General features: G+C 49.4%; 32 non-coding genes and 5 pseudogenes across 32 annotated transcripts; all 37 read right to left on the reverse strand.

Annotated features, from left to right (window-relative positions):
- Positions 1–50: 50 nt before the first annotated feature.
- LOC149757187 (5S ribosomal RNA) lies at positions 51–169 on the reverse strand. The gene has a single exon (XR_016402556.1). It is a non-coding gene; the product is annotated as a 5S ribosomal RNA (ribosomal RNA).
- A 246-nt stretch (positions 170–415) lies between these two features.
- Positions 416–534, reverse strand: LOC149757188 (5S ribosomal RNA). Its single transcript, XR_016402562.1, has one exon. It is a non-coding gene; the product is annotated as a 5S ribosomal RNA (ribosomal RNA).
- Positions 535–780: 246 nt separating this feature from the next.
- On the reverse strand, positions 781–899 carry LOC149757189 (5S ribosomal RNA). The gene has a single exon (XR_016402572.1). It is a non-coding gene; the product is annotated as a 5S ribosomal RNA (ribosomal RNA).
- A 247-nt stretch (positions 900–1146) lies between these two features.
- On the reverse strand, positions 1147–1265 carry LOC149757190 (5S ribosomal RNA; annotated as a pseudogene).
- Positions 1266–1511: 246 nt separating this feature from the next.
- Positions 1512–1630, reverse strand: LOC149757191 (5S ribosomal RNA). Its single transcript, XR_016404368.1, has one exon. It is a non-coding gene; the product is annotated as a 5S ribosomal RNA (ribosomal RNA).
- Positions 1631–1876: 246 nt separating this feature from the next.
- On the reverse strand, positions 1877–1995 carry LOC149757192 (5S ribosomal RNA). Its single transcript, XR_016402111.1, has one exon. It is a non-coding gene; the product is annotated as a 5S ribosomal RNA (ribosomal RNA).
- Positions 1996–2241: 246 nt separating this feature from the next.
- Positions 2242–2360, reverse strand: LOC149757193 (5S ribosomal RNA). The gene has a single exon (XR_016402583.1). It is a non-coding gene; the product is annotated as a 5S ribosomal RNA (ribosomal RNA).
- A 246-nt stretch (positions 2361–2606) lies between these two features.
- LOC149757194 (5S ribosomal RNA) lies at positions 2607–2725 on the reverse strand. The gene has a single exon (XR_016402589.1). It is a non-coding gene; the product is annotated as a 5S ribosomal RNA (ribosomal RNA).
- Positions 2726–2971: 246 nt separating this feature from the next.
- Positions 2972–3090, reverse strand: LOC149757195 (5S ribosomal RNA). The gene has a single exon (XR_016402598.1). It is a non-coding gene; the product is annotated as a 5S ribosomal RNA (ribosomal RNA).
- Positions 3091–3336: 246 nt separating this feature from the next.
- Positions 3337–3455, reverse strand: LOC149757196 (5S ribosomal RNA). Its single transcript, XR_016402149.1, has one exon. It is a non-coding gene; the product is annotated as a 5S ribosomal RNA (ribosomal RNA).
- Positions 3456–3702: 247 nt separating this feature from the next.
- Positions 3703–3821, reverse strand: LOC149757197 (5S ribosomal RNA). The gene has a single exon (XR_016401606.1). It is a non-coding gene; the product is annotated as a 5S ribosomal RNA (ribosomal RNA).
- Positions 3822–4067: 246 nt separating this feature from the next.
- Positions 4068–4186, reverse strand: LOC149757198 (5S ribosomal RNA). Its single transcript, XR_016412705.1, has one exon. It is a non-coding gene; the product is annotated as a 5S ribosomal RNA (ribosomal RNA).
- A 246-nt stretch (positions 4187–4432) lies between these two features.
- Positions 4433–4551, reverse strand: LOC149757199 (5S ribosomal RNA; annotated as a pseudogene).
- Positions 4552–4797: 246 nt separating this feature from the next.
- LOC149757200 (5S ribosomal RNA) lies at positions 4798–4916 on the reverse strand. The gene has a single exon (XR_016402608.1). It is a non-coding gene; the product is annotated as a 5S ribosomal RNA (ribosomal RNA).
- Positions 4917–5162: 246 nt separating this feature from the next.
- LOC149757201 (5S ribosomal RNA) lies at positions 5163–5281 on the reverse strand. Its single transcript, XR_016402609.1, has one exon. It is a non-coding gene; the product is annotated as a 5S ribosomal RNA (ribosomal RNA).
- Positions 5282–5528: 247 nt separating this feature from the next.
- LOC149757202 (5S ribosomal RNA) lies at positions 5529–5647 on the reverse strand (annotated as a pseudogene).
- Positions 5648–5893: 246 nt separating this feature from the next.
- On the reverse strand, positions 5894–6012 carry LOC149757203 (5S ribosomal RNA). The gene has a single exon (XR_016402619.1). It is a non-coding gene; the product is annotated as a 5S ribosomal RNA (ribosomal RNA).
- A 246-nt stretch (positions 6013–6258) lies between these two features.
- LOC149757204 (5S ribosomal RNA) lies at positions 6259–6377 on the reverse strand. Its single transcript, XR_016402590.1, has one exon. It is a non-coding gene; the product is annotated as a 5S ribosomal RNA (ribosomal RNA).
- Positions 6378–6623: 246 nt separating this feature from the next.
- LOC149757205 (5S ribosomal RNA) lies at positions 6624–6742 on the reverse strand. Its single transcript, XR_016402627.1, has one exon. It is a non-coding gene; the product is annotated as a 5S ribosomal RNA (ribosomal RNA).
- A 246-nt stretch (positions 6743–6988) lies between these two features.
- LOC149757206 (5S ribosomal RNA) lies at positions 6989–7107 on the reverse strand. Its single transcript, XR_016402639.1, has one exon. It is a non-coding gene; the product is annotated as a 5S ribosomal RNA (ribosomal RNA).
- Positions 7108–7353: 246 nt separating this feature from the next.
- Positions 7354–7472, reverse strand: LOC149757207 (5S ribosomal RNA). The gene has a single exon (XR_016402650.1). It is a non-coding gene; the product is annotated as a 5S ribosomal RNA (ribosomal RNA).
- A 246-nt stretch (positions 7473–7718) lies between these two features.
- On the reverse strand, positions 7719–7837 carry LOC149757208 (5S ribosomal RNA). Its single transcript, XR_016403599.1, has one exon. It is a non-coding gene; the product is annotated as a 5S ribosomal RNA (ribosomal RNA).
- A 246-nt stretch (positions 7838–8083) lies between these two features.
- LOC149757209 (5S ribosomal RNA) lies at positions 8084–8202 on the reverse strand. Its single transcript, XR_016402661.1, has one exon. It is a non-coding gene; the product is annotated as a 5S ribosomal RNA (ribosomal RNA).
- Positions 8203–8448: 246 nt separating this feature from the next.
- On the reverse strand, positions 8449–8567 carry LOC149757210 (5S ribosomal RNA). The gene has a single exon (XR_016412803.1). It is a non-coding gene; the product is annotated as a 5S ribosomal RNA (ribosomal RNA).
- A 246-nt stretch (positions 8568–8813) lies between these two features.
- On the reverse strand, positions 8814–8932 carry LOC149757211 (5S ribosomal RNA; annotated as a pseudogene).
- A 246-nt stretch (positions 8933–9178) lies between these two features.
- LOC149757212 (5S ribosomal RNA) lies at positions 9179–9297 on the reverse strand. Its single transcript, XR_016402672.1, has one exon. It is a non-coding gene; the product is annotated as a 5S ribosomal RNA (ribosomal RNA).
- Positions 9298–9543: 246 nt separating this feature from the next.
- LOC149757213 (5S ribosomal RNA) lies at positions 9544–9662 on the reverse strand. Its single transcript, XR_016402683.1, has one exon. It is a non-coding gene; the product is annotated as a 5S ribosomal RNA (ribosomal RNA).
- Positions 9663–9909: 247 nt separating this feature from the next.
- Positions 9910–10028, reverse strand: LOC149757214 (5S ribosomal RNA; annotated as a pseudogene).
- Positions 10029–10274: 246 nt separating this feature from the next.
- On the reverse strand, positions 10275–10393 carry LOC149757215 (5S ribosomal RNA). The gene has a single exon (XR_016402694.1). It is a non-coding gene; the product is annotated as a 5S ribosomal RNA (ribosomal RNA).
- Positions 10394–10639: 246 nt separating this feature from the next.
- On the reverse strand, positions 10640–10758 carry LOC149757216 (5S ribosomal RNA). Its single transcript, XR_016402591.1, has one exon. It is a non-coding gene; the product is annotated as a 5S ribosomal RNA (ribosomal RNA).
- A 246-nt stretch (positions 10759–11004) lies between these two features.
- Positions 11005–11123, reverse strand: LOC149757217 (5S ribosomal RNA). Its single transcript, XR_016402704.1, has one exon. It is a non-coding gene; the product is annotated as a 5S ribosomal RNA (ribosomal RNA).
- Positions 11124–11369: 246 nt separating this feature from the next.
- Positions 11370–11488, reverse strand: LOC149757218 (5S ribosomal RNA). Its single transcript, XR_016402710.1, has one exon. It is a non-coding gene; the product is annotated as a 5S ribosomal RNA (ribosomal RNA).
- Positions 11489–11734: 246 nt separating this feature from the next.
- LOC149757219 (5S ribosomal RNA) lies at positions 11735–11853 on the reverse strand. The gene has a single exon (XR_016402717.1). It is a non-coding gene; the product is annotated as a 5S ribosomal RNA (ribosomal RNA).
- Positions 11854–12099: 246 nt separating this feature from the next.
- On the reverse strand, positions 12100–12218 carry LOC149757220 (5S ribosomal RNA). The gene has a single exon (XR_016403600.1). It is a non-coding gene; the product is annotated as a 5S ribosomal RNA (ribosomal RNA).
- A 246-nt stretch (positions 12219–12464) lies between these two features.
- On the reverse strand, positions 12465–12583 carry LOC149757221 (5S ribosomal RNA). Its single transcript, XR_016402728.1, has one exon. It is a non-coding gene; the product is annotated as a 5S ribosomal RNA (ribosomal RNA).
- Positions 12584–12829: 246 nt separating this feature from the next.
- Positions 12830–12948, reverse strand: LOC149757222 (5S ribosomal RNA). The gene has a single exon (XR_016402740.1). It is a non-coding gene; the product is annotated as a 5S ribosomal RNA (ribosomal RNA).
- Positions 12949–13194: 246 nt separating this feature from the next.
- On the reverse strand, positions 13195–13313 carry LOC149757223 (5S ribosomal RNA). The gene has a single exon (XR_016402751.1). It is a non-coding gene; the product is annotated as a 5S ribosomal RNA (ribosomal RNA).
- Between the last annotated feature and the right edge of the window lie 212 nt (positions 13314–13525).

Here is a 13525-nt window from a genome sequence, read left to right on the forward strand (position 1 = left end):
AATTAAAAATAAATATTATCAAAAAATAAAAAAGCGGGCAAAAAATAAAAGGGGTGCAACACGAGGACTTCCCAGGGGGTCACCCATCCTAGTACTACTCTCGCCCAAGCACGCTTAACTGCGGAGTTCTGATGGGATCCGGTGCATTAGTGCTGGTATGATCGCACCCATGACATGCCCATCGAAACACCCTTTTATGACAAAGCAGCCGACCTCGACGGCCCGAGACATTCGCGCTGCCGGGGCCGTTCTGGCGTAGGATTCAATGCGCTGTTCCGCTATGCGGCATGGCACCGCGAGTCTCCGGACTCAGTTTATTTTCGGGGGAAAAAAATTATCCGAAGAGGAAAAGCCAAAAGCCGAAAAATTAAAAATAAATATTATCAAAAAATAAAAAAGCGGGCAAAAAATAAAAGGGGTGCAACACGAGGACTTCCCAGGGGGTCACCCATCCTAGTACTACTCTCGCCCAAGCACGCTTAACTGCGGAGTTCTGATGGGATCCGGTGCATTAGTGCTGGTATGATCGCACCCATGACATGCCCATCGAAACACCCTTTTATGACAAAGCAGCAGACCTCGACGGCCCGAGACATTCGCGCTGCCGGGGCCGTTCTGGCGTAGGATTCAATGCGCTGTTCCGCTATGCGGCATGGCACCGCGAGTCTCCGGACTCAGTTTATTTTCGAGGGAAAAAAATTATCCGAAGAGGAAAAGCCAAAAGCCAAAAAATTAAAAATAAATGTTATCAAAAAAGAAAAAAGCGGGCAAAAAATAAAAGGGGTGCAACACGAGGACTTCCCAGGGGGTCACCCATCCTAGTACTACTCTCGCCCAAGCACGCTTAACTGCGGAGTTCTGATGGGATCCGGTGCATTAGTGCTGGTATGATCGCACCCATGATATGCCCTTCGAAACTCCCTTTTATGACAAAGCAGCAGACCTCGACGGCCCGAGACATTCGCGCTGCCGGGGCCGTTCTGGCGTAGGATTCAACGCGCTGGTCCCGCTATGCGGCATGGCACCGCCAGTCTCCGGACCTAGTTTATTGTCGGGGGAAAAAAATTATCCGAAGAGGAAAAGCCAAAAGCCAAAAAATTAAAAATAAATATTATCAAAAAATAAAAAAGCGGGCAAAAAATAAAAAGGGTGCAACATGAGGACTTCCCAGGGGGTCACCCATCCTAGTACTACTCTCGCCCAAGCACGCTTAACTGCGGAGTTCTGATAGGATCCGGTGCATTAGTGCTGGTATGATCGTACCCAAGACATGCCCTTCGAAACTCCCTCTTATGACAAAGTAGCAGACCTCGACGGCCCGAGACATTCGCGCTGCCGGGGCCGTTCTGGCGTAGGATTCAACACGCTGTTCCGCTATGCGGCATGGCACCGCCAGTCTCCGGACTCAGTTTATTTTCGGGAGAAAAAAATTATCCGAAGAGGAAAAGCCAAAAGCCGAAAAATAAAAAATAAATGTTATCAAAAAATAAAAAAGCGGGCAAAAAATAAAAGGGGTGCAACACGAGGACTTCCCAGGGGGTCACCCATCCTAGTACTACTCTCGCCCAAGCACGCTTAACTGCGGTGTTCTGATGGGATCCGGTGCATTAGTGCTGGTATGATCGCACCCATGACATGCCCTTCGAAACTCCCTTTTATGACAAAGCAGCAGACCTCGACGGCCCGAGACATTCGCGCTGCCGGAGCCGTTCTGGCGTAGGATTTAACGCGCTGTTCCGCTATGCGGCATGGCACCGCCAGTCTCCGGACTCAGTTTATTTTCGGGGGAAAAAAATTATCCGAAGAGGAAAAGCCAAAAGCCGAAAAATAAAAAATAAATGTTATCAAAAAATAAAAAAGCGGGCAAAAAATAAAAGGGGTGCAACACGAGGACTTCCTAGGGGGTCACCCATCCTAGTACTACTCTCGCCCAAGCACGCTTAACTGCGGAGTTCTGATGGGATCCGGTGCATTAGTGCTGGTATGATCGCACCCATGACATGCCCTTCGAAACTCCCTTTTATGACAAAGCAGCAGACCTCGACGGCCCGAGACATTCGCGCTGCCGGGGCCGTTCTGGCGTAGGATTCAACGCGCTGTTCCGCTATGCGGCATGGCACCGCGAGTCTCCGGACTCAGTTTATTTTCGGGGGAAAAAAATTATCCGAAGAGGAAAAGCCAAAAGCCGAAAAATTAAAAATAAATATTATCAAAAAATAAAAAAGCGGGCAAAAAATAAAAGGGGTGCAACACGAGGACTTCCCAGGGGGTCACCCATCCTAGTACTACTCTCGCCCAAGCACGCTTAACTGCGGAGTTCTGATGGGATCCGGTGCATTAGTGCTGGTATGATCGCACCCATGACATGCCCATCGAAACACCCTTTTATGACAAAGCAGCAGACCTCGACGGCCCGAGACATTCGCGCTGCCGGGGCCGTTCTGGCGTAGGATTCAAGGCGCTGTTCCGCTATGCGGCATGGCACCGCGAGTCTCCGGACTCAGTTTATTTTCGGGGGAAAAAAATTATCCGAAGAGGAAAAGCCAAAAGCCGAAAAATTAAAAATAAATATTATCAAAAAATAAAAAAGCGGGCAAAAAATAAAAGGGGTGCAACACGAGGACTTCCCAGGGGGTCACCCATCCTAGTACTACTCTCGCCCAAGCACGCTTAACTGCGGAGTTCTGATGGGATCCGGTGCATTAGTGCTGGTATGATCGCACCCATGACATGCCCATCGAAACACCCTTTTATGACAAAGCAGCAGACCTCGACGGCCCGAGACATTCGCGCCGCCGGGGCCGTTCTGGCGTAGGATTCAATGCGCTGTTCCGCTATGCGGCATGGCACCGCGAGTCTCCGGACTCAGTTTATTTTCAAGGGAAAAAAATTATCCGAAGAGGAAAAGCCAAAAGCCAAAAAATTAAAAATAAATGTTATCAAAAAAGAAAAAAGCGGGCAAAAAATAAAAGGGGTGCAACACGAGGACTTCCCAGGGGGTCACCCATCCTAGTACTACTCTCGCCCAAGCACGCTTAACTGCGGAGTTCTGATGGGATCCGGTGCATTAGTGCTGGTATGATCGCACCCATGATATGCCCTTCGAAACTCCCTTTTATGACAAAGCAGCAGACCTCGACGGCCCGAGACATTCGCGCTGCCGGGGCCGTTCTGGCGTAGGATTCAACGCGCTGTTCCGCTATGCGGCATGGCACCGCGAGTCTCCAGACTCAGTTTATTTTCGGGGGAAAAAAATTATCCGAAGAGGAAAAGCCAAAAGCCGAAAAATTAAAAATAAATATTATCAAAAAATAAAAAAGTGGGCAAAAAATAAAAGGGGTGCAACACGAGGACTTCCCAGGGGGTCACCCATCCTAGTACTACTCTCACCCAAGCACGCTTAACTGCGGAGTTCTGATGGGATCCGGTGCATTAGTGCTGGTATGATCGCACCCATGACATGCCCATCGAAACTCCCTTTTATGACAAAGCAGCAGACCTCGACGGCCCGAGACATTCGCGCTGCCGGAGCCGTTCTGGCGTAGGATTCAACGCGCTGTTCCGCTATGCGGCATGGCACCGCCAGTCTCCGGACTCAGTTTATTTTCGGGGGAAAAAAATTATCCGAAGAGGAAAAGCCAAAAGCCGAAAAATAAAAAATAAATGTTATCAAAAAATAAAAAAGTGGAGAAAAAAATAAAAAGGGTGCAACACGAGGACTTCCCAGGGGGTCACCCATCCTAGTACAACTCTCGCCCAAGCACGCTTAACTGCGGAGTTCTGATGGGATCCGGTGCATTAGTGCTGGTATGATCGCACCCATGACATGCCCTTCGAAACTCCCTTTTATGACAAAGCAGCAGACCTCGACGGCCCGAGACGTTCGCGCTGCCGGGGCCGTTCTGGCGTAGGATTCAACGCGCTGTTCCGCTATGCGGCATGGCACCGCGAGTCTCCGGACTCAGTTTATTTTCGGGGGAAAAAAATTATCCGAAGAGAAAAAGCCAAAAGCCGAAAAATTAAAAATAAATATTATCAAAAAATAAAAAAGCGGGCAAAAAATAAAAGGGGTGCAACACGAGGTCTTCCCAGGGGGTCACCCATCCTAGTACTACTCTCGCCCAAGCACGCTTAACTGCGGAGTTCTGATGGGATCCGGTGCATTAGTGCTGGTATGATCGCACCCATGACATGCCCATCGAAACACCCTTTTATGACAAAGCAGCAGACCTCGACGGCCCGAGACATTCGCGCTGCCGAGGCCGTTGTGGCGTAGGATTCAATGCGCTGTTCCGCTATGCGGCATGGCACCGCGAGTCTCCGGACTCAGTTTATTTTCGAGGGAAAAAAATTATCCGAAGAGGAAAAGCCAAAAGCCAAAAAATTGAAAATAAATATTATCAAAAAATAAAAAAGCGGGCAAAAAATAAAAAGGGTGCAACACGAGGACTTCCCAGGGGGTCACCCATCCTAGTACTTCTCTCGCCCAAGCACGCCTAACTGCGGAGTTATGATGGGATCCGGTGCATTAGTGCTGGTATGATCGCACCCATGACATGCCCTTCGAAACTCCCTTTTATGACAAAGCAGCAGACCGCGACGGCCCGAGACATTCGTGCTGCCGGGGCCGTTCTGGCGTAGGATTCAACGCGCTGTTCCGCTATGCGGCATGGCACCGCGAGTCTCCGGACTCAGTTTATTTTCGGGGGAAAAAAATTATCCGAAGAGGAAAAGCCAAAAGCCGAAAAATTAAAAATAAATATTATCAAAAAATAAAAAAGCGGGCAAAAAATAAAAGGGGTGCAACACGAGGACTTCCCAGGGGGTCACCCATCCTAGTACTACTCTCGCCCAAGCACGCTTAACTGCGGAGTTCTGATGGGATCCGGTGCATTAGTGCTGGTATGATCGCACCCATGACATGCCCATCGAAACACCCTTTTATGACAAAGCAGCAGACCTCGACGGCCCGAGACATTCGCGCTGCCGGGGCCGTTCTGGCGTAGGATTCAATGCGCTGTTCCGCTATGCGGCATGGCACCGCGAGTCTCCGAACTCAGTTTATTTTCGAGGGAAAAAAATTATCCGAAGAGGAAAAGCCAAAAGCCAAAAAATTAAAAATAAATGTTATCAAAAAAGAAAAAAGCGGGCAAAAAATAAAAGGGGTGCAACACGAGGACTTCCCAGGGGGTCACCCATCCTAGTACTACTCTCGCCCAAGCACGCTTAACTGCGGAGTTCTGATGGGATCCGGTGCATTAGTGCTGGTATGATCGCACCCATGATATGCCCTTCGAAACTCCCTTTTATGACAAAGCAGCAGACCTCGACGGCCCGAGACATTCGCGCTGCCGGGGCCGTTCTGGCGTAGGATTCAACGCGCTGGTCCCGCTATGCGGCATGGCACCGCCAGTCTCCGGACCTAGTTTATTGTCGGGGGAAAAAAATTATCCGAAGAGGAAAAGCCAAAAGCCAAAAAATTAAAAAGAAATATTATCAAAAAATAAAAAAGCGGGCAAAAAATAAAAAGGGTGCAACATGAGGACTTCCCAGGGGGTCACCCATCCTAGTACTACTCTCGCCCAAGCACGCTTAACTGCGGAGTTCTGATAGGATCCGGTGCATTAGTGCTGGTATGATCGTACCCAAGACATGCCCTTCGAAACTCCCTTTTATGACAAAGTAGCAGACCTCGACGGCCCGAGACATTCGCGCTGCCGGGGCCGTTCTGGCGTAGGATTCAACACGCTGTTCCGCTATGCGGCATGGCACCGCCAGTCTCCGGACTCAGTTTATTTTCGGGAGAAAAAAATTATCCGAAGAGGAAAAGCCAAAAGCCGAAAAATAAAAAATAAATGTTATCAAAAAATAAAAAAGCGGGCAAAAAATAAAAGGGGTGCAACACGAGGACTTCCCAGGGGGTCACCCATCCTAGTACTACTCTCGCCCAAGCACGCTTAACTGCGGAGTTCTGATGGGATCCGGTGCATTAGTGCTGGTATGATCGCACCCATGACATGCCCTTCGAAACTCCCTTTTATGACAAAGCAGCAGACCTCGACGGCCCGAGACATTCGCGCTGCCGGAGCCGTTCTGGCGTAGGATTTAACGCGCTGTTCCGCTATGCGGCATGGCACCGCCAGTCTCCGGACTCAGTTTATTTTCGGGGGAAAAAAATTATCCGAAGAGGAAAAGCCAAAAGCCGAAAAATAAAAAATAAATGTTATCAAAAAATAAAAAAGCGGGCAAAAAATAAAAGGGGTGCAACACGAGGACTTCCAAGGGGGTCACCCATCCTAGTACTACTCTCGCCCAAGCACGCTTAACTGCGGAGTTCTGATGGGATCCGGTGCATTAGTGCTGGTATGATCGCACCCATGACATGCCCTTCGAAACTCCCTTTTATGACAAAGCAGCAGACCTCGACGGCCCGAGACATTCGCGCTGCCGGGGCCGTTCTGGCGTAGGATTCAACGCGCTGTTCCGCTATGTGGCATGGCACCGCGAGTCTCCGGACTCAGTTTATTTTCGGGGGAAAAAAATTATCCGAAGAGGAAAAGCCAAAAGCCGAAAAATTAAAAATAAATATTATCAAAAAATAAAAAAGCGGGCAAAAAATAAAAGGGGTGCAACACGAGGACTTCCCAGGGGGTCACCCATCCTAGTACTACTCTCGCCCAAGCACGCTTAACTGCGGAGTTCTGATGGGATCCGGTGCATTAGTGCTGGTATGATCGCACCCATGACATGCCCATCGAAACACCCTTTTATGACAAAGCAGCAGACCTCGACGGCCCGAGACATTCGCGCTGCCGGGGCCGTTCTGGCGTAGGATTCAAGGCGCTGTTCCGCTATGCGGCATGGCACCGCGAGTCTCCGGACTCAGTTTATTTTCGGGGGAAAAAAATTATCCGAAGAGGAAAAGCCAAAAGCCGAAAAATTAAAAATAAATATTATCAAAAAATAAAAAAGCGGGCAAAAAATAAAAGGGGTGCAACACGAGGACTTCCCAGGGGGTCACCCATCCTAGTACTACTCTCGCCCAAGCACGCTTAACTGCGGAGTTCTGATGGGATCCGGTGCATTAGTGCTGGTATGATCGCACCCATGACATGCCCATCGAAACACCCTTTTATGACAAAGCAGCAGACCTCGACGGCCCGAGACATTCGCGCCGCCGGGGCCGTTCTGGCGTAGGATTCAATGCGCTGTTCCGCTATGCGGCATGGCACCGCGAGTCTCCGGACTCAGTTTATTTTCAAGGGAAAAAAATTATCCGAAGAGGAAAAGCCAAAAGCCAAAAAATTAAAAATAAATGTTGTCAAAAAAGAAAAAAGCGGGCAAAAAATAAAAGGGGTGCAACACGAGGACTTCCCAGGGGGTCACCCATCCTAGTACTACTCTCGCCCAAGCACGCTTAACTGCGGAGTTCTGATGGGATCCGGTGCATTAGTGCTGGTATGATCGCACCCATGATATGCCCTTCGAAACTCCCTTTTATGACAAAGCAGCAGACCTCGACGGCCCGAGACATTCGCGCTGCCGGGGCCGTTCTGGCGTAGGATTCAACGCGCTGTTCCGCTATGCGGCATGGCACCGCGAGTCTCCAGACTCAGTTTATTTTCGGGGGAAAAAAATTATCCGAAGAGGAAAAGCCAAAAGCCGAAAAATTAAAAATAAATATTATCAAAAAATAAAAAAGCGGGCAAAAAATAAAAGGGGTGCAACACGAGGACTTCCAAGGGGGTCGCCCATCCTAGTACTACTCTCGCCCAAGCACGCTTAACTGCGGAGTTCTGATGGGATCCGGTGCATTAGTGCTGGTATGATCGCACCCATGACATGCCCTTCGAAACTCCCTTTTATGACAAAGCAGCAGACCTCGACGGCCCGAGACATTCGCGCTGCCGGGGCCGTTCTGGCGTAGGATTCAACGCGCTGTTCCGCTATGTGGCATGGCACCGCGAGTCTCCGGACTCAGTTTATTTTCGGGGGAAAAAAATTATCCGAAGAGGAAAAGCCAAAAGCCGAAAAATTAAAAATAAATATTATCAAAAAATAAAAAAGCGGGCAAAAAATAAAAGGGGTGCAACACGAGGACTTCCCAGGGGGTCACCCATCCTAGTACTACTCTCGCCCAAGCACGCTTAACTGCGGAGTTCTGATGGGATCCGGTGCATTAGTGCTGGTATGATCGCACCCATGACATGCCCTTCGAAACTCCCTTTTATGACAAAGCAGCAGACCTCGACGGCCCGAGACGTTCGCGCTGCCGGGGCCGTTCTGGCGTAGGATTCAACGCGCTGTTCCGCTATGCGGCATGGCACCGCGAGTCTCCGGACTCAGTTTATTTTCGGGGGAAAAAAATTATCCGAAGAGAAAAAGCCAAAAGCCGAAAAATTAAAAATAAATATTATCAAAAAATAAAAAAGCGGGCAAAAAATAAAAGGGGTGCAACACGAGGTCTTCCCAGGGGGTCACCCATCCTAGTACTACTCTCGCCCAAGCACGCTTAACTGCGGAGTTCTGATGGGATCCGGTGCATTAGTGCTGGTATGATCGCACCCATGACATGCCCATCGAAACACCCTTTTATGACAAAGCAGCAGACCTCGACGGCCCGAGACATTCGCGCTGCCGAGGCCGTTGTGGCGTAGGATTCAATGCGCTGTTCCGCTATGCGGCATGGCACCGCGAGTCTCCGGACTCAGTTTATTTTCGAGGGAAAAAAATTATCCGAAGAGGAAAAGCCAAAAGCCAAAAAATTGAAAATAAATATTATCAAAAAATAAAAAAGCGGGCAAAAAATAAAAAGGGTGCAACACGAGGACTTCCCAGGGGGTCACCCATCCTAGTACTTCTCTCGCCCAAGCACGCCTAACTGCGGAGTTATGATGGGATCCGGTGCATTAGTGCTGGTATGATCGCACCCATGACATGCCCTTCGAAACTCCCTTTTATGACAAAGCAGCAGACCGCGACGGCCCGAGACATTCGTGCTGCCGGGGCCGTTCTGGCGTAGGATTCAACGCGCTGTTCCGCTATGCGGCATGGCACCGCGAGTCTCCGGACTCAGTTTATTTTCGGGGGAAAAAAATTATCCGAAGAGGAAAAGCCAAAAGCCGAAAAATTAAAAATAAATATTATCAAAAAATAAAAAAGCGGGCAAAAAATAAAAGGGGTGCAACACGAGGACTTCCCAGGGGGTCACCCATCCTAGTACTACTCTCGCCCAAGCACGCTTAACTGCGGAGTTCTGATGGGATCCGGTGCATTAGTGCTGGTATGATCGCACCCATGACATGCCCATCGAAACACCCTTTTATGACAAAGCAGCAGACCTCGACGGCCCGAGACATTCGCGCTGCCGGGGCCGTTCTGGCGTAGGATTCAATGCGCTGTTCCGCTATGCGGCATGGCACCGCGAGTCTCCGAACTCAGTTTATTTTCGAGGGAAAAAAATTATCCGAAGAGGAAAAGCCAAAAGCCAAAAAATTAAAAATAAATGTTATCAAAAAAGAAAAAAGCGGGCAAAAAATAAAAGGGGTGCAACACGAGGACTTCCCAGGGGGTCACCCATCCTAGTACTACTCTCGCCCAAGCACGCTTAACTGCGGAGTTCTGATGGGATCCGGTGCATTAGTGCTGGTATGATCGCACCCATGATATGCCCTTCGAAACTCCCTTTTATGACAAAGCAGCAGACCTCGACGGCCCGAGACATTCGCGCTGCCGGGGCCGTTCTGGCGTAGGATTCAACGCGCTGGTCCCGCTATGCGGCATGGCACCGCCAGTCTCCGGACCTAGTTTATTGTCGGGGGAAAAAAATTATCCGAAGAGGAAAAGCCAAAAGCCAAAAAATTAAAAAGAAATATTATCAAAAAATAAAAAAGCGGGCAAAAAATAAAAAGGGTGCAACATGAGGACTTCCCAGGGGGTCACCCATCCTAGTACTACTCTCGCCCAAGCACGCTTAACTGCGGAGTTCTGATAGGATCCGGTGCATTAGTGCTGGTATGATCGTACCCAAGACATGCCCTTCGAAACTCCCTTTTATGACAAAGTAGCAGACCTCGACGGCCCGAGACATTCGCGCTGCCGGGGCCGTTCTGGCGTAGGATTCAACACGCTGTTCCGCTATGCGGCATGGCACCGCCAGTCTCCGGACTCAGTTTATTTTCGGGAGAAAAAAATTATCCGAAGAGGAAAAGCCAAAAGCCGAAAAATAAAAAATAAATGTTATCAAAAAATAAAAAAGCGGGCAAAAAATAAAAGGGGTGCAACACGAGGACTTCCCAGGGGGTCACCCATCCTAGTACTACTCTCGCCCAAGCACGCTTAACTGCGGAGTTCTGATGGGATCCGGTGCATTAGTGCTGGTATGATCGCACCCATGACATGCCCTTCGAAACTCCCTTTTATGACAAAGCAGCAGACCTCGACGGCCCGAGACATTCGCGCTGCCGGAGCCGTTCTGGCGTAGGATTTAACGCGCTGTTCCGCTATGCGGCATGGCACCGCCAGTCTCCGGACTCAGTTTATTTTCGGGGGAAAAAAATTATCCGAAGAGGAAAAGCCAAAAGCCGAAAAATAAAAAATAAATGTTATCAAAAAATAAAAAAGCGGGCAAAAAATAAAAGGGGTGCAACACGAGGACTTCCAAGGGGGTCACCCATCCTAGTACTACTCTCGCCCAAGCACGCTTAACTGCGGAGTTCTGATGGGATCCGGTGCATTAGTGCTGGTATGATCGCACCCATGACATGCCCTTCGAAACTCCCTTTTATGACAAAGCAGCAGACCTCGACGGCCCGAGACATTCGCGCTGCCGGGGCCGTTCTGGCGTAGGATTCAACGCGCTGTTCCGCTATGTGGCATGGCACCGCGAGTCTCCGGACTCAGTTTATTTTCGGGGGAAAAAAATTATCCGAAGAGGAAAAGCCAAAAGCCGAAAAATTAAAAATAAATATTATCAAAAAATAAAAAAGCGGGCAAAAAATAAAAGGGGTGCAACACGAGGACTTCCCAGGGGGTCACCCATCCTAGTACTACTCTCGCCCAAGCACGCTTAACTGCGGAGTTCTGATGGGATCCGGTGCATTAGTGCTGGTATGATCGCACCCATGACATGCCCATCGAAACACCCTTTTATGACAAAGCAGCAGACCTCGACGGCCCGAGACATTCGCGCTGCCGGGGCCGTTCTGGCGTAGGATTCAAGGCGCTGTTCCGCTATGCGGCATGGCACCGCGAGTCTCCGGACTCAGTTTATTTTCGGGGGAAAAAAATTATCCGAAGAGGAAAAGCCAAAAGCCGAAAAATTAAAAATAAATATTATCAAAAAATAAAAAAGCGGGCAAAAAATAAAAGGGGTGCAACACGAGGACTTCCCAGGGGGTCACCCATCCTAGTACTACTCTCGCCCAAGCACGCTTAACTGCGGAGTTCTGATGGGATCCGGTGCATTAGTGCTGGTATGATCGCACCCATGACATGCCCATCGAAACACCCTTTTATGACAAAGCAGCAGACCTCGACGGCCCGAGACATTCGCGCCGCCGGGGCCGTTCTGGCGTAGGATTCAATGCGCTGTTCCGCTATGCGGCATGGCACCGCGAGTCTCCGGACTCAGTTTATTTTCAAGGGAAAAAAATTATCCGAAGAGGAAAAGCCAAAAGCCAAAAAATTAAAAATAAATGTTGTCAAAAAAGAAAAAAGCGGGCAAAAAATAAAAGGGGTGCAACACGAGGACTTCCCAGGGGGTCACCCATCCTAGTACTACTCTCGCCCAAGCACGCTTAACTGCGGAGTTCTGATGGGATCCGGTGCATTAGTGCTGGTATGATCGCACCCATGATATGCCCTTCGAAACTCCCTTTTATGACAAAGCAGCAGACCTCGACGGCCCGAGACATTCGCGCTGCCGGGGCCGTTCTGGCGTAGGATTCAACGCGCTGTTCCGCTATGCGGCATGGCACCGCGAGTCTCCAGACTCAGTTTATTTTCGGGGGAAAAAAATTATCCGAAGAGGAAAAGCCAAAAGCCGAAAAATTAAAAATAAATATTATCAAAAAATAAAAAAGCGGGCAAAAAATAAAAGGGGTGCAACACGAGGACTTCCAAGGGGGTCGCCCATCCTAGTACTACTCTCGCCCAAGCACGCTTAACTGCGGAGTTCTGATGGGATCCGGTGCATTAGTGCTGGTATGATCGCACCCATGACATGCCCTTCGAAACTCCCTTTTATGACAAAGCAGCAGACCTCGACGGCCCGAGACATTCGCGCTGCCGGGGCCGTTCTGGCGTAGGATTCAACGCGCTGTTCCGCTATGTGGCATGGCACCGCGAGTCTCCGGACTCAGTTTATTTTCGGGGGAAAAAAATTATCCGAAGAGGAAAAGCCAAAAGCCGAAAAATTAAAAATAAATATTATCAAAAAATAAAAAAGCGGGCAAAAAATAAAAGGGGTGCAACACGAGGACTTCCCAGGGGGTCACCCATCCTAGTACTACTCTCGCCCAAGCACGCTTAACTGCGGAGTTCTGATGGGATCCGGTGCATTAGTGCTGGTATGATCGCACCCATGACATGCCCATCGAAACACCCTTTTATGACAAAGCAGCAGACCTCGACGGCCCGAGACATTCGCGCTGCCGGGGCCGTTCTGGCGTAGGATTCAAGGCGCTGTTCCGCTATGCGGCATGGCACCGCGAGTCTCCGGACTCAGTTTATTTTCGGGGGAAAAAAATTATCCGAAGAGGAAAAGCCAAAAGCCGAAAAATTAAAAATAAATATTATCAAAAAATAAAAAAGCGGGCAAAAAATAAAAGGGGTGCAACACGAGGACTTCCCAGGGGGTCACCCATCCTAGTACTACTCTCGCCCAAGCACGCTTAACTGCGGAGTTCTGATGGGATCCGGTGCATTAGTGCTGGTATGATCGCACCCATGACATGCCCATCGAAACACCCTTTTATGACAAAGCAGCAGACCTCGACGGCCCGAGACATTCGCGCCGCCGGGGCCGTTCTGGCGTAGGATTCAATGCGCTGTTCCGCTATGCGGCATGGCACCGCGAGTCTCCGGACTCAGTTTATTTTCAAGGGAAAAAAATTATCCGAAGAGGAAAAGCCAAAAGCCAAAAAATTAAAAATAAATGTTGTCAAAAAAGAAAAAAGCGGGCAAAAAATAAAAGGGGTGCAACACGAGGACTTCCCAGGGGGTCACCCATCCTAGTACTACTCTCGCCCAAGCACGCTTAACTGCGGAGTTCTGATGGGATCCGGTGCATTAGTGCTGGTATGATCGCACCCATGATATGCCCTTCGAAACTCCCTTTTATGACAAAGCAGCAGACCTCGACGGCCCGAGACATTCGCGCTGCCGGGGCCGTTCTGGCGTAGGATTCAACGCGCTGTTCCGCTATGCGGCATGGCACCGCGAGTCTCCAGACTCAGTTTATTTTCGGGGGAAAAAAATTATCCGAAGAGGAAAAGCCAAAAGCCGAAAAATTAAAAATAAATAT

The sequence above is a fragment of the Phoenix dactylifera genome, chromosome 4, assembly GCF_051530095.1.
Source record: "Phoenix dactylifera cultivar Ajwa chromosome 4, Ajwa_hap1_PhDact_Kaust_v1.1, whole genome shotgun sequence".
Taxonomy (NCBI): domain Eukaryota; kingdom Viridiplantae; phylum Streptophyta; class Magnoliopsida; order Arecales; family Arecaceae; genus Phoenix; species Phoenix dactylifera.